Genomic DNA, 15,839 nt, shown 5'->3' on the forward strand with positions numbered 1-15,839 from the left:
CCTGGGGCAGCTCCATAATACCCAGGATACTGGTAGGTCACAGAGCCTCGATCCTTTGCATAAGATAGCAATTTTCAAGAAGATGCAGAAAACCTGCTGAGTAAGTCAGCACCTGCATGATCCTGCATCTTTGCCAGGGTATCAGTGTCCTCTAATTCCCTCTCATTTATCAACACCCGAGTCCTTTCTCTGGCATTTAAAGCTCCCTCTGCTAGTATGTATTTTTGCTTTGTCACATTCACTTTTTGCCAATTTAGAAAATGACAAAACTACATTCCTGGAGGGTGAAATGCTCAGTTTGGCCAGAGAACCGGGGCCAAGAATACAAATTCTGTATCAACATGTGCCCCTTTAGGTTTGGGATGAAGGGCTACGATTACCAGTTAGAGAATGGATATAGCTCATAGCTAAAAGTTACAACCATAATTCTGTTTTACAGAGAATTCTGAACAGCAGGAGTGTTTATATTTGACTGTTACCCACCTGGGGCTCATGTCACTCAAACCAGAGGTTCCCCAGCACTAATCTTGCAGGCCTTCCAGAGTTACTCTCCTGTGAAGATAATAGATGGTACCTGTCAGCTGCTGACTTTGCTTCTAACTCATTGCTCTTGGAGAGCAGCACTGCCTGTTCAGGAGAGCTGAACATAGAAAACAAAATCTGCTTTGGTTTGATGTTTTAAGTTACAGTGGGACAACAAAGTGGGACAACTTGTACTGCTCAGCTAAGAGGCGTGAACAGCCCAGAGTGCAGCAGCACAGCAGTCACTTTGCCATGGGTGGAAAAAAGACTCCTATCTTGAGATAAAAGGGAAGGGGCCACTACCAGGAGCTGTGTGTTAACAGACCTTGTGACTCAAGTCTGTATGCACTGAAATGTATTCAGAAATGTTCCCTTTCAAGCAGCTCCCATTATTCACTCTCTAAATAGAAGTGTCAGTCATTAAAAAATGAAGGCCAGAGGCAAACCCCAAGCAAGGCAGCAGCATCATCCAGACAAAGCACTGCCAGGATATTTAGGAGTTGCTTCTGTTGGCCTGAAACCTAATTTTAAAACTTTGTGTAGAATTCCATGTTTTTCTTGACAAAACTCAGCAGTGTTCCAACTGCTCTGTCTTCCTGAAATAAGCTAAATCTGTAATTGTGTGACGACACTAAATCCAGTCTAACCCAATGATTTATAAAGCTCTCTAGTTCAGTATCACAACTGATGGCTGAGGACGAAGAGAAGTGTGTAATTAAAGATTCAAACAAGTGAAATGAAAGAGTTGCTTAAGCCTCTAAATCCATCATTAGGTTGATTTTCAAATGTACAGTACAGTTTGCTTGCTTATTGCACAGCCTTGTTTGTGGTTTAAAAAATATTTATAAGCTTTTGTTGAGTGTTTGCAGCCTAAAAGTTAATTACTAAAATTACTGTTATTTTTAATCTTGTAGAGAGTAAGGTAACAAAAATATAAACTCTTCTGAGGAGAGCACCAAGGCTTGCCACTTCAAAGTAATTTGTTCAGAAATACACCTAACCCCCTGTATTCAATCCCCAGAATGAGCACAGTTTATTATCAAAAAGCATAATTCCATTTCCTTGAAAAGAGTCTAGAATGGTCTTTTTTTTTAATATTGTCCCTTTTCTCACTGCAGAAAGAAGGTCTATTTTTCTTTTAGATATTCAAAAGCCAGAGTTTCCTAGAGCAAAATCCTCATCCAACAAGCCTTCCTCTTTCAGGTGGGGGAAAAAGAAAAACAAGCACTGAAATGAGGTGAAGCAACTGCTCTTGTCCTGCCATGGAGGATGCTCCTGGGGTGCATCTGCCTGCCTGTGCACTGCGTTGGCCTCCACACAGGTGAGCAGGGTGGGGAGGAGATCCAGCCTCTTTGACAGACACAGACCATGTAGAAAATTTTCTTATCTTGTATCACTTTAGGAAACTGATGCCTGCTGCACTCAAAAGTATTTGTTTGTGTGCAACACCTTGCAATAGAACTGTGACACCTATACCCACAGCAGTGTGTATTTGGTCACCAAGTTCCATGTGAAATTGATGTGAATGTAAGCATCTGGACAAATCTGTGGATCTGGCTCAGGCTTTTTGGGTTTACAGGAACACTTCTCTGGTATTTCCTACCTTCTGATCTGAGAAAAAATTAAAAGCAGAGAAACAGCTGCTCACAGTGCTGCCCCAGACCTCCTGGGGATGCTGGTGTAGCATCCGCATACCTGGGGATTAGACTGCCTTGGATTGTGCTGGACCAGGATGATGGAAGTGCTGGAAGGAGTTTTGTTGCAGAAGCAGGGGATGGTTCTGCAGCAGTTGTTGTGTTAATACACATGGTAAATTTAAACACCTTGTGCGCAGGTGAGCTGAGCACCACGAGTGCCCTGATGGATGCAGGATAAAGAATGACTTTCTAACATAAAGTGCCAACATCAGAGAATCCATTTCTGCTCTGTAGCTCAAGTGTCAAAGTCAAAGCAAGCTCTCCCTGGATGGCAAATCACAGTAAAATGATTCTGCCTTTGCACCATTGCTGTTCCCTTGGATTTGCATTGGCTGTATAACCTTTTCCCTTCATATGATTAGCTCTGCTTATGTCTTTTTTTCTTTTGACATTTCTCTCTTTCATGTAGTTTCACAATTGAAGCTAATCAAACAAAAACAAAAACAAAAAAAAAACCAAAAGCAAAACAACAACCAAACACAACAAAAAAGGAAAATAAGGAAAATTCACTCTGAGGATCTGGGGATTAAATTGTATATCAACCTTATCGGAGGGAAAGGTCTTTTTTCTAATAATTGTTTGCAGTTTCGTAGATTAACAATTTTCAAAACTATTAAGTGGTTTTGTTATTTCAGTTTGGCAGCATTTGTTGTCCTTGTCTAAAATGAAAAATGCTTTCAGCTTAAAAGTGCACAGAACTGCATAATTTTATGGTGGCTGCTTGTCTTAACAGATATGATAATGTAATTTTAGCATTACTCTGCCATATTAAAACCTGGCATAAAATTCATGCAGTTGGGTTAAACTCTAGGCTTTCTTCCTGCTCCTGCTGTCTCTGAAATGGAGGGTTCAGGTACCTTGATGTTAAAAGGGTGTGTTTCATGCTTTCAAACACAACAGTTCATGGTGTCAAATGACTACAAGGTGATGTCATTTTTTATTTTAAAAAATAGCCTGTTTTTTAATTCTCACTGTTTCAAGGAAATTCTTATACTCAGTGCTGACCTCAGCTGCTCCCTACTCCATGTATTGCTACAAATCTCTTTGCTTTTGGCATGCTCTGGTTTAGGAGAGAGACTAAAGCAGCCTCTGGGTCTGAGCATTGCTTTGCCCTTTTTTTTTAATTCACATAACTGGTCCCTGGATGGAGCTGAGAAGCTGTTTCTGAATCCAGGCTCTGCAACTCATCTGTCCTCTGAAGGAGCCTGAATTTAGTGGGACTGTGTGACTATTTTTCTTGGGGAGAATAATATTTGTATGTGTCATTAATTATTAATTAATGGTTGTATAGCTGGTTTTGCCCCAGCTGTTGTTCTCCCAGCAGAAATGCCATAGCTGCAGCTGGAGCCTGGCTCTGCCTGCTGGCAGCCAGCTTCCCAGACTGCTCTGGCACTGGTTTCTTGAGGTGGTATATGATGGGGCAGTTTCCTTGGGAAACTCTGGGTTCCCAAAAGCTGGGCAATGCTTTGGAAATGCTGCAGTATGTTAAGGTGAACAAGCTAACGTGAAGTGAACCAAGAGCAGCTGCTTGCTTTGTGCCTGGCTTCATGAGACTTTTCCTTTTGATTCCCAGGAAAACGTTACTTGTTTACTTGGTTTTAATTCTCAGGAAAAATTATAAGATGCTTCCTTTCCTGCTTTGCTAATAATCTCATTAGGCTTGTCTTAATTATTTTCATTATACTGAGTATGGCAACATGATGATGTGATGAAGTTGTGGAGCAGAGGATCAGCAATCCTGAATGCAAAATTGTAGGACACCAGCTGAGATAAACCTAAGCACTTGTTTTGTCCTGCCTCTGACTTGCTTGTGACAGGCAACCAAAGTTATTCATCAACTGATTGGGACTCAGATCCTGTAGCCCCACTTTGTTACACGCTGCTGTTCAAATTCTTTGGAAGCACTTGTTATCCTTCAGTGATCAAGTGGGCACTGAATTTGCAAAGTGTGGGGAAGTAATGCAAAATGAAACTGTCGTGGTGGCCTTGTACATCGTGGGAGCAGCTGGGAAAGCAATAGCTCAGATGACTTCAGATGAAGTAATCTTAAAAACATATTAATCTTAATAGTGTGTAGGGTGTAACCTTTGAAAATCAACAATCTAATCCAGTTGTAGAGAGCAGTTTGATTCAAACGAGCTAACAAAAGCCGTGGGGCAGTCCAGCCTGGCACATTTACATCCCTGTCACGCCTTCCCCCGCCGCAGCAGGGTTTTGCAGCTGTGCAAACCCGTCTCGGTGGTGAAGCCCTGGCCCACGGCCGGCGGTGGTGGCACATTGCACACATCCGTGTCCCGCAGCCCGGCTGTGTCCTGTAACCAGCCGCGTGTGGCTGTGTCCTTGCTCCCGTGTTGTGGCTGGATGTGCCCGTGCCACACAGGAGGTGCTGCAGTGCCCGGGCGGTGTCTTTCATGAAGCCCCGTGCCAGGAGAACACCCCGTGCTGCAGCAGCCTCCCCTCGTCCGGCCCGGCTCCTCATGCCCCTGCATCTGCAGAACATTCCACTTGCTGCATCAGTCTTGGTATAAACTACCCTGTAATTCCCACTCTCACAAGAAAAAAGCAAAAAATCACAGGCTTGTACAGGCTTTCCCAAAGAATGAAATGGCTTTGTAAAACTATTAGAAATGCAGGTGGGCTCTTTCTTTGCTCTTTTCCTTCCCAAGCACTGAGTACTGATTCTGTGCCAGAGATGATGTAAAACTCCTACTGGGTGGCCTTTTCTATTATGTTCAATAAGTGATAACGTTCTTGGAGCCTATGAAATGCTGAAAAGCTTCCAATTCTATAAGCAGACAGCCCCCAGAAAGAAAGAACGGCTTAAAACCCAGTTCAGGGACTTATCCATCAGCACCACCGATGTGACTGGTATTTAATTAGCATCAGCTTTTCATTCTGCCCCTTTTCATTCTGTGTCATGTATCATATTATAGTCAGCTGGGACTGTTCTGTTTGGCATCCATCAAGGCCAATGTCTATTAAAGCTGGTTTGGGCTGACTGGTATTTTGGGAGGCAAGTCACACCCCAGATGACAATTGACCTGTAGCAGATAGATTAGAGTGGTTGTACCTTGCTAACAGTAATTACATGTAATTGGAGTGTCTTCCTGGGACAGGAAGCCCCTGACCTTACAAATGATTGCTTCCAGCTTGGATTTGAGTCCTGTGGTGTCAGTGAGATTCCTGCAGCACTGGAGCCATCCGCATGCACGCTGCTGTGGGAGCAGGGCTGAGACCTGGTGAGGAAGATGGCACCACTGAGCATATGTGCTGTAGAAAGTTGCTGTTTAGCCTTTGTGTTTAATCATTAAAATATGTCACAGATCGGAGACACTGACCTAAGGTGCACCAGGACTGTCAAATTTATCATGACCCATGCAATAGTTAATGGTTTCCCCTACATTTCTACCTCTGGGCATGGTGATGGTGAATAATGACAGGAAAGGTCAGTTTCATTAAGGAAAGGCTGCTTCTATCCTGTGGATTGCAAGGGGGAAAAAAAAATCTTAAAATAGTTCGAAGTATACACTAAAAGAACAAAAATCAGAAAGAAAATCAATGACTTACATAATTTTTATTTTTAAAAAAGTACAACCCTACTGAAGCACACAGTGACCTTGAATATGTAACCATTATAAAGGACTAAAAACTATTAACAGCTGCTTGCAGTTTGGACTTTTAAGCCAAACAGGGCAATGCCTTTTCCTAGTATTCCTACTTCAACATTGTAATAGTAATAGTAATAGTAATAGTAATAGTAATAGTAATAGTAATAATATAGTTGACAGTTGCTAAGTTCTAGAAATAAATTTATTTGAACAATACATTCTCTCTTGCAGTTCAAATGCCATTCATAGGGTGCTTACATTTCTTGCAAATGTTTTAGGACATGAACTGAACAAATAGATAATCAAATTGTATGGGAGTTGAATAAAAGGGCTGGCTCTTGACAATTAAAAAGGACTTTTTTAGTTGTGACTGAGCACAAATCCATGTGACAGTTTTAAAATACGTTTAATTTGTTACCCCTTATGTAGCAGCTTAATTTATACTTGCAAAGAACATCAGCAAATCTTTCCTGTTTCCTTAGAAAATGCTATTTTTGTGATCTTATTCCTGTAAGCTGCACTCATCTTGTTCAGTAGTCCCTCAAATCAAATATAGCAAAAGCAATATTTCCTCTAAATAAGTATCAGCATAATGCAGTTAGGTGTCTTTTTTCATGTTTTAATAATATAAAAGTCTGGCAGAGTTCTGGTTTATTCCATACATGTTAAGTAAACAGCCTGTTTTGATAGCCTTTTTTTTTCAATACAAAAGCTTTATGTACATTAGTGGCTTTAAACCTTCTTGTACCCTTTTGAGATGGCAATGTACTTCGGTGAGTGTTTCAACCTTGCTTGGATTGATGGAACCAGGGAGGAAAAGAAGGGGTACCTGTTCTATGGGGTCAGGGAAAAACATTCTGATATTTCATAATGAGAAATCATCTTCAAACTAAGGCTCCCTTTTCCTTTTTAAAGACTTATTCTTAAGAATTGACCTTTCTGCTTTGACTGCTTGTTAAGGCACTAGATAACAAATGCATTTGCTTCATTGAAATTATGCCTATATAAGCAGTTTTGAAACCCATTTGAGTAGTGTTTTCAGGTGTTTACTTAGAGTACTTAAAAAATAACTTGGAAAATGTGGACTTTTAGCTCAGAAAAGAAATTCCAGAGTTGACCATGTGCAGTGCTGATTGTGACAAGTAGTCTTATGGACCTGAAATGCTTGTGTGCTGACTCTTGTATTGGAGCAAAGCATGGTTTCATATTGCTAAACAGCATTTCTGGTTAGATTTGCTATTTTGCATGACAGATCCTTAAACAAATCCAGCCTCTGCTTACCCCAGAGGTTGAAGGGTTGGTTGGAATGTCCTGGCTCTCCAGGATGCTGGTGCCTTGCTTGTACAAGCCTTCTCATAATGAAATGCAACAGGCTGTGCTGGTGGTAAAACAGCAGCTGTGGGGAAGGTTGTGCCACCGTAGGTAATTTTATCCTTCACTTTTTTTCACTGGAGTTTGCTCAGTAATCTAGCTACAAAGTTCTCATTATGAAGAGAAAAATCTACTCCTGTTTTTGTATCTTGTGAACTAGCTTTATTACACTAGCTGTGCTACCTTTCCTTGCATGGTACTGTGCAGCAGTGTAGTCTTTACTTAGGACATCCTGTCAGAACCAAAGAGACATCCATTTCTTAAATGTGGTTTGGACTGCAAGAGGGGCAGCAAACTCACTAATATTTCAAGGAAACCTCTATATAAGAGAAGACTTACTGTTTGCTTGCTTCAAAGGAATGCCAGGATGTGTTCCCAACAGGAGAGACTGTATTATTTCCTGTTACAACACAGTTCAATTTTAAAGCCAGTTAACAGCAAACATGTACCTCTCAGGGCTTCCTGCTGACAAGAAGGGAGCCCGCAGGGCATTCAGAGGGCAGGGATGGAACAGTGTGTGGAAGGGACATCAGGCAGTATCACTTAATCATCAATAGCACATTTTGGTCTGAAAATGGTAAAGTTTGCTAATTGTCTCTCTTTGATAAGATACTTTCTGCTGTGTGTTGTCTTCTGCTGTAAGTTGGGTTACTACATTTGTTGCAAGTCAAATAACAGATTTCTCAGGATGCTTTTTGCATGTATCTAGTCTAAAGCCTCAGTTCAGCACAGCAAACCTGGAGTGACAGTGGTGATATGAGTAACTGCATGGTATTTCCTTTTCTGTGCTGGTTTCAGACTGGCCAGAAATAAATGTATTGCACCAGAGCAGTACAAAAACAATCCATGCTGGTTTATCTCATGCATGTAGAAACCCTTCCATTTGCTTTTCTACAGGAGTAGCCTGCGTTTCTCTCTTCCACAGGGGAAACCTCACCTTTAGTAACCATCTCTTCAGTAGAGAGGAGTCTGGACCTCATCCTGTACCTGGTGCAGACTCAAACCCCTCGTGTTGCTTGAGCCATGGATGGCTGTGTGCACTTTGCCATCCCATTCTGTCACTGGGATGGATGTGACCCTACAAAAACTGTTGGCTTTGCTGCTGTAAGCAATTAGTAACATCTTTCCCATGACTTGGGCTACATGATTTGTAAGTCTCTCTGAAAGTTCCCTGAGACATGAGCCAATTTCTCTTTTCAAACTCTTATTACATTAAAAGAAAAAAGTCATCTTGAACTGCTGAGTAAGATGGTAGCAAAAATATAGTTTTTGCTGCCAACCAATACAGACTTATACCTTAAAAAGGTAGAAAGGACACGGAGCCTCAGTTTTTTGTTAGAACAGTATTGTTTCATCAGTAAAAACTGAGGTCCACAGTGCCAAATAAAGCCAGGTTCTTAGCTGGTTTAAACTGGATGATCTCCATGTAGTGTCACTTGACCTGCAGTGAATTTTACTTGCTGAATTTTGGCTATTACATGACTTACCATCTGTCCTAGTTTAGAACAAATTAGGCAAATGGGGGTTTCCCAGGGAAATGCCCCCTCCCCACCAACTGGTCTGGGAAAGGGAAAAAAAAAATTCCTTGGAGAGAAGTGGAAAAAGCTGTTTATTTAACAGAAATTGAATAATATTAAATAATAAAACCTCTCGCTGTTCTATGGGATGGCAAATCTAGGAAGAAAAGTCCTTTTCATGTGGTGTAGCTTGGCCCACACAGGTTCTTATCAGTCCCTCCGGCGCTGGAAAGTGCCGAGGCCCAGGCCCCGGTGGGCCAAAGGCGTGAGCTCCCGGGGTTTGGCTGGGTGTTCAGTCCAGAGCAGGCTTGCACAGATTCAAGAAAATTGGAAAAAAAACAAAGGTCCAGGGAACTCCTCTGCCTCAGCTAGCTAAAAGTAACTAAAAGCCAGAGAGAAGCTCTGTCTTGCTGTCTGTCTGTGCTGCAGACACCACAGTCCAGGAGCGAGATGTGTGGGAGTGATGTTTTTCTTTAACACAAACTGCGGCTTCTTCTTCCCCCTCTCTTGCTCTCAAAGCCAGTCTTAAAGGTGCAGAACTTAATATATAACATAAACCAGACAACTGGGGATACCAGTATCATAAAGTCACCCCAGGACACCATCTCTAACCAAGTAAGACATACAGCAGGACTGCAAAGGATGTGTCTAAAGATATATGTTGCTATCCTGCTCCTATCCAGTCCTAGATGCCTAGTTCTTGCAGGTAGAAGTAGGACCCTGCTCATACACACGTTTATCAAAATATCACACATTGTTTTTCTCCTTTGGAGTCTACAGTTATGTTTATGGTTTGCTGGTGGAACATTTGTCCTAGTGGAGTGGGGATTTTATCTGTTTGTTTATTCTGGCAAGCCGTGAACCAAAATCTTAACACCCAGTAAACAAAACTGAGAAGCAGTTTGTTTTCAGTAGAATATTTTTGTGATAAGACAGGGGGAAGTATATGGCACCTCCAAAGCAACATGTTCTTCCCTTGATGCTTTTAGTAATTTTAGCATTGCAGTCATGTAGCTGGGGAAGAAATTCTGGGGTTGCAAAAATTTGAATGAAAACCCCCAATGAGATAGCTGGTGATTTTGTCATGCTTCCACGTTTGGTTCCTCTAAGAGAGCATTAATCACACTGATATATATTTTTTGGCTATCTTTTGGCAGCCTTTTGAAAGTCACAGCTAAAAATACTGAAAATATTCTAGGCTTAATGGGATTTGAGTTAAGAAAAATGACAGCATAGAATGATAGTATAATGGGGAGTGCTATGGCTGTACTTGCAGAGGTCCCAACATAGGTGAGATATCAAAAGGATTGTTCATCTGAGCTAGAGATGCACCTCATCTAAAGGGGAGTCCCACATTGTACTCTGAAAAGTTGTGTGGGTTTTGAAGGACTTTTCACTGTATTTGGAATATGAAAGAACAAACCTTTTGGTCACTGGTTTACCTTAGGCTGGATGCCAGGTGCTCACCAAGCTGCTCTATCACCACCTGGTCTTCCTCACCAGGACAAGATGGAGTAGAGGAAAAGAAGATGGAAAAAACCCATGGGTCAATATATAGGCAGTTTAATAAAGCAAAAGCAGAGGATGCACATGGAAGTAAAAACAAAAACAAACAAACAAACAAAAAACCAAAACAAAACCACCAAAATACCAAACCAAAATATTTACTCTCTACTGCCAATCAGCAGGTGATGTCCAGCCACTTTGCAGGAAACAGGGCTTCAGTACACAGAGCAGTTGCTCTGGAAGACAAAAGTCATAATGAATGGGCAGGCAGCAATCAAGCACCTCTCAGACTCAGATCACCTCCTGATGCTTTAAGCTTAATAGCCCAAGTCTTAGATTTGAATCAGCAGTTCATTTTAGGATATGAACCATGAAAGCCTAAATAGAAATCATCAAGTAAATCCAATTTTTTTCCCACCTCTGCCTACTATTTTAGTGTTTTACTTGATTTCTGCCAGTTGTTCTCCTGAAAATATTAAGACTGAAATGTGTGAAAAGCATGAAAGGCACAGGCTGTGATAATAAAACACATTTCTTCACTGATTTTACACGCTGTTGTAAAGTCCCCATGTGACTGTATTTACTCACTCCGAAGTCACGTTTTTGTCTAGGATAGAACAGGAGTGGCCAGGAAAAAACCCTACACTAAGCTCTTGTTCCTGCCTCCACTTGATGCAGAAGCCTTGACTGCAGCCAGAAATTCAAACTCTTAGTGATGTCAAAGTGTGACTGGTTTTGCTTCAGCCTTCTCTGTTGTAGAAGATGAAAACTGGGGGAGCTGCCGTGTTTGCGGCTGGTCGGGACAGTAGGGACAGCCAACAGCTGCGTGTTGCTCTCAATGCCTGGGCACTGCATCCTTTCAGGGATGCACTGCTTTTCTCCTAACGTGGCACTGGCACGTTGTAAACTACCCCTGGGGAATTAGGGAGGCAGGCACATTCCCTAGGTCTCCTGGAGCCTCCTGATTTTTCCTCCCCATCTAAGATTTATCTAATGTATCCATTACTGTGTCTTCCTGGAAGCAGTGCCCTGGTGCTCTACGGGGCTGCGGAGGCACTGAGAAGGGCAGCGTCACAAGTCTAGGTTGAGTTACCGAGGTAAACAGCAGGGAGTAGAAATCCCAACAACTGGAATTGCTGGAAATATACCTTCAAATCCTAGCTTGGAGCTTAAATTGTTGCTGGTTTGGGTCAGAACAGGGGCTGAGCGGGTTCATTCTTGGTTACCTGCCTGAGTTGAACACTGGAATAGCGCTCGTTCCCCAGCATCCCTCTTCACTCCCTCCTGTCCCCCGGCACAGACCGAGGGAAAGGGACAGGTTTTATTTCAGAAGGAGGCAGCTCTGCCTGCTCCGACTGCCGGGCTGCTCCGAGCCCTGGAGGTGCCTCACACAGAGCGCTGGGGCTGGGGTGGCCTTCCTGCCTACACCTCGTCTCCGAATACCTAATAAATTATATCTGCTCTTCTAACACCTTACACCTCTCCTAACATCTTGCCTTTCCAATGTGGGTCGTGCCCTGGCTGAGACGTCGGTGGCACTTATTACTTTATCTTAATATGCAGTAACAGTATTCGGCAAGACCGAAAGAATTCCCAACCCAGGCTGCCTCCAACCTCACTGTGCCCCTCGCAGGTCCCGCTGACCTGCCCCGCCTGACACCTCAGGGTCCTGCCTGACCGCGCCCCTGCTCCGACCCTGCTTTTCTGCGTGGCTGCAGCGCGGGATGGGCACGGCCCCGCCCGGGATAGCTCCGCCCCGGGATGATGGCCCCGCCCCGGGATGGATAGCCCCGCCCCGGGATGGATGGCCCCGCCCCGGGATGATGGCCCCGCCCCGGGATGGATAGCCCCGCCCCGGGATGAATAGCCCCGCCCCGGGATGGATAGCCCCGCCCCGGGATGAATAGCCCCGCCCCGGGATGGATAGCCCCGCCCCGGGATGAATAGCCCCGCCCCGGGATGGATAGCCCCGCCCCGGGACAACCCGCTCCCACCCCACGCCGCTCAGGCCAGGTAAGGGCTGCGGGGCTTTGCCGTGCTGGGCACAGCACCGGTGTGTGGAAGGGACGGGAGCGCAGCCCCGAGCTGGGCACGGTACGAGCGCTCCGTGTCCGTGTGCCGCGTTCAGCCCCCGTACGGGACACACCGGTGCCTGCCGGACCTCGCTCGCCGGCCGGGCGGCGATTGGAGCGGGCGGAGGTGCCGCTCCCCTCCTGCCCCCGCCCCGGGCTGGCCGCGCCGCGGGTGCCCGCGGGTAGCCGGAGGGGTCCGGCATTTCCCCTCCAGGCAGGGTCTGGCCTCGGGGGCACCGTGCGCTGGGAGTGTGGAGCCAGGCGGCTGCACGGAGCTGCTCCCAGGCAAGACACGGGAACAGCCTCGGCGCCCGTGGCAGGGGGCGACAGTGCCGGCTGGGGACGCGGGTTACAGTGTGCTCCGCGGCACCACTCGGGGTCAGGACAGCGCCTAGCACAGCAACAGTGCATGGGCCGACGGCACAGAGGTGGCTGTGCCTTTCACAGCCCTGCAGGTGACGGCTCGGGGCTGGTTCCGCAGACGAGGTTGCGGGGGCTCTGCCTTGATGTGGGGCATCGTTCCCGTGGGTCTGGCCGGACTTTGGGCTGTTCAAATCAAAGTGTATCTTACCCTGCATTGATAAATTGCGTTATCAAAGCCTTTTGCAATTAGTAACGGAGTGTTTTTGTCCCATCTATTAAAATTAAGCTTGTGAGGCAGCTGCTGGTTTCAGAGGAGAGATCATAGAATAGTTGGGGTTGGAAGATCATCTCATTCCAACCCCCCTGCCGTGGGCAGGGATGCCTTACTCTAGACCAAGCCCCATCCAACCTGGCCTTGGACACTTCCACCTTGGACACTTCCAGGGATGGGGCTTCCACAACTTTCTCTGTAGAGAAAAATCTGACAAAAAAAAAAACTTTTAAAAAAGGAAAGTCCTAGAAAATAAGGGGTACTTTGGATGATTTATAGTGTACTTTTTGTTATTGCTTCCCCACTTTGTATTCTAAATTATTCGTAAAAATGTGGAACATGATATGTCACCTTCCTATGACTTCTGCTGTTTCGTCTGTATTTTTCTAGTCTCCCCTCTCCATCTTGGTTTTATTTACTTCAGCGTTCATGCTTCATTGTTGTAAATGCTTGGCATGGCAATAAAAACATTTATTAGTTTCTGTTCCCTTTGCAGCCACCTCTCCAATGCGATCAATGCTGTTGTATAACCCATGGTAACCTATGGCCTATGACCTATTTAGTTTTTATGTCTTAGATTGCTTTGGTAGTGAGTAATTTTCACATAAAATAGTTTGCAGTGGAGCTTATTCTGTCCAGTGATGTTATAGACCTGCATCTCTGCCCCCAGGCCAAACCACACAGCATGGTCAGACAGTGGAGATCTACTGATCTCTCCCTGTGAAACTTCTGTGTGGGTGTCAGCTGACAGGAGTTAGTTGGTTCTGAGGGAGGTCCTTTACCTCCCTCCCTGTTCCACCTTTGGCAGAATATCTGAGAAACTCCACGGGGTGACCCAAGTTTCTGCTCTCCTGCACAATTCTGTAATTGAAGAACAAACTTGTTTTTTCCTCCTGAACTCATAAATTGTGTCCCTTTAAATGGGCCTCCATCCCTGGGAAAGGGGCAGCCCACGCCACAGTATGGCACAACATGGGACAAAGTGTTCATTGTACATCAGGTTCACTTTGATTGCATTTAAATCAATATTGTTATCCGCATTCAGAGATGTAGCAGGGGAATGGTGAGGGGGGGAGAAAAACATAGCCATTATAAATGTTTGCAACAAAGTTGAAAGAAGTAAAAAGCTGTCCTGGGGTGTAAACAGGTGACAGAGCCTGATAAAAATAAGGGTTTGTTAGTGACACTTGATTCAAAACCTTCTTCACGGAAAGAGTGATAAAATACTGGAATGGTCTGCCTGGGGAGGTGGTAGAGTCACCGTCCCTGGATGTGTTTAAAAAACAGCTGGATATGACACTTGATGCCATGATTTAGTTGAGGTGTTAAGGCATCGGTTGGACTCGATGATCTTGAAGATCTCTTCCAACCTTGTGATTCTGTGAAATGATGTCAAATAAGCAAAGCTGAGCTGAAGCACTGTTTCTCAGCTCTGGATGTGTCACTTGATGAAAGAGATGCACCATTGTAGACAGTCAAAGAAGTGACAAAAGTGATGAAAATGTCCGTTTTGAGGAATCTGAAGGAGCTGTGGTTGATTAACATGAAAGCTAAAGTGTCAATCCCAGTAAAGGGGTAATTCTTGTGTTAGCTAGGATGGGCTGACACCTATCAGGGAGATCAGGGGTAGCCAATAGGAAGATGTTTCTTGCTGACAGCAAAGCACTGAAATAGGTGGCCTGAAAGGGCTGAGGATGGTATTCTCAAAGGCACAGATTAGAGATTAAGGGTGATACAAGCTTTGAGATTAGGGAATGGGCCTGATGACCTTCGGTTTGTGTTTGCCATGAAAGCTGGGATTTATTAATTTTTAATGTTCTGACTCCCAAGGCTGTGGCTTTGGAAGAAATAGCAAAGTATTATAAAACCCACAGTCACTTGAAAGGTTTGGCAACAGTAGAAAAATTGAGTGAGGTAGAAACTACCTACACAGACAGGAGCAAAACTTTTCCTCCCTCAAAGGTGTGCCTTACTGCCCTCAAGTTGGCCAGGAGAGAGGAAAAGGAATAAAGTGGCAAGGCTTGATTACCCTTTCCTCCATGCCCTGCATCCTTTGGCCATTTTTGCTGTCTATTGACACACAAAATGATCTTCACCTGTAGTGTTTGAATAGCAAATATCAGTGCAGCATAAAGAAAAGGGTACACATATTAGAAAATGAGCGGCCTCTGATATTTCATAGCATAACATGCAGCAGAAATGCTTGCAGGTTGCTGTTCCATCATTTTTCAATTGGCTGCTTATCCTTAGTCTCATTTAAGGCACAAAGAAGTGAGGGTAAGAAGAATGGAGGTAAAAAGCAAGCAAGCATTTTGGGAATTTATATGCATATTTAATATTTTATTAAATAATACAAATAATCTATTATTATTATTATATGCATATTTTGCTTGTAGCATGCTGAGTCAACTGTTTACCTGTTAGTAGGAAAGGGCTAAAATAAAACATTGTCTTGTTAAGACAGGAGCTCCTGTCCTAGGAGCTCTAGGACAGGGAGGAAAGTAGGGCAGCTGGTTTTGGAACTTGTGCTGGAGAACAAATAAAAACCCCCAATGTACACATTCGGTTGCCATATGTCACGCTTATCATAAAAAGGCATCTCAGTGCTATTTCTTTTCAGGAATGCTTGAACTCCACAGAGCAGACTCCCCTGTTGAGGAGAACGCATGCCAGAAGTGCTGGGGTTGCCATTGGTGAGATGAGCTTTTGTGCCTGTTGAGGCAGCTCCGGTGGGCAGCAAGAGTTCATTCCTTCCAGCGTTTCTCTCTGTGGATGTGATTGACGTTGGCATCTGGATCACTGCAACTGAAGAAGGAAAACAAAGGAGCCTAATTTTGCTGAGAGAATTTTCCTGGCAGGGGAAGGTGGACAGTGCAGAGAGATGTGCCAGCCAAGAGCCGGGAAGTGCAAGT

General features: G+C 44.3%; 1 protein-coding gene across 1 annotated transcript in view; it reads left to right on the top strand.

Annotated features, from left to right (window-relative positions):
* Positions 1 to 15,669, top strand: part of PSMD10 (proteasome 26S subunit, non-ATPase 10) — a 45,796-nt gene extending 30,127 nt beyond the window's left edge. Inside the window, exon 6 of the mRNA XM_058847935.1 lies at positions 15,548 to 15,669. The gene's annotated coding sequence lies outside the window, so the exon portion shown is untranslated. The remainder of the gene's footprint in view (positions 1 to 15,547) is intronic.
* Positions 15,670 to 15,839: the final 170 nt, after the last annotated feature.

The sequence above is a fragment of the Poecile atricapillus genome, chromosome 12 (assembly GCF_030490865.1).
Source record: "Poecile atricapillus isolate bPoeAtr1 chromosome 12, bPoeAtr1.hap1, whole genome shotgun sequence".
Lineage (NCBI taxonomy): Eukaryota > Metazoa > Chordata > Aves > Passeriformes > Paridae > Poecile > Poecile atricapillus.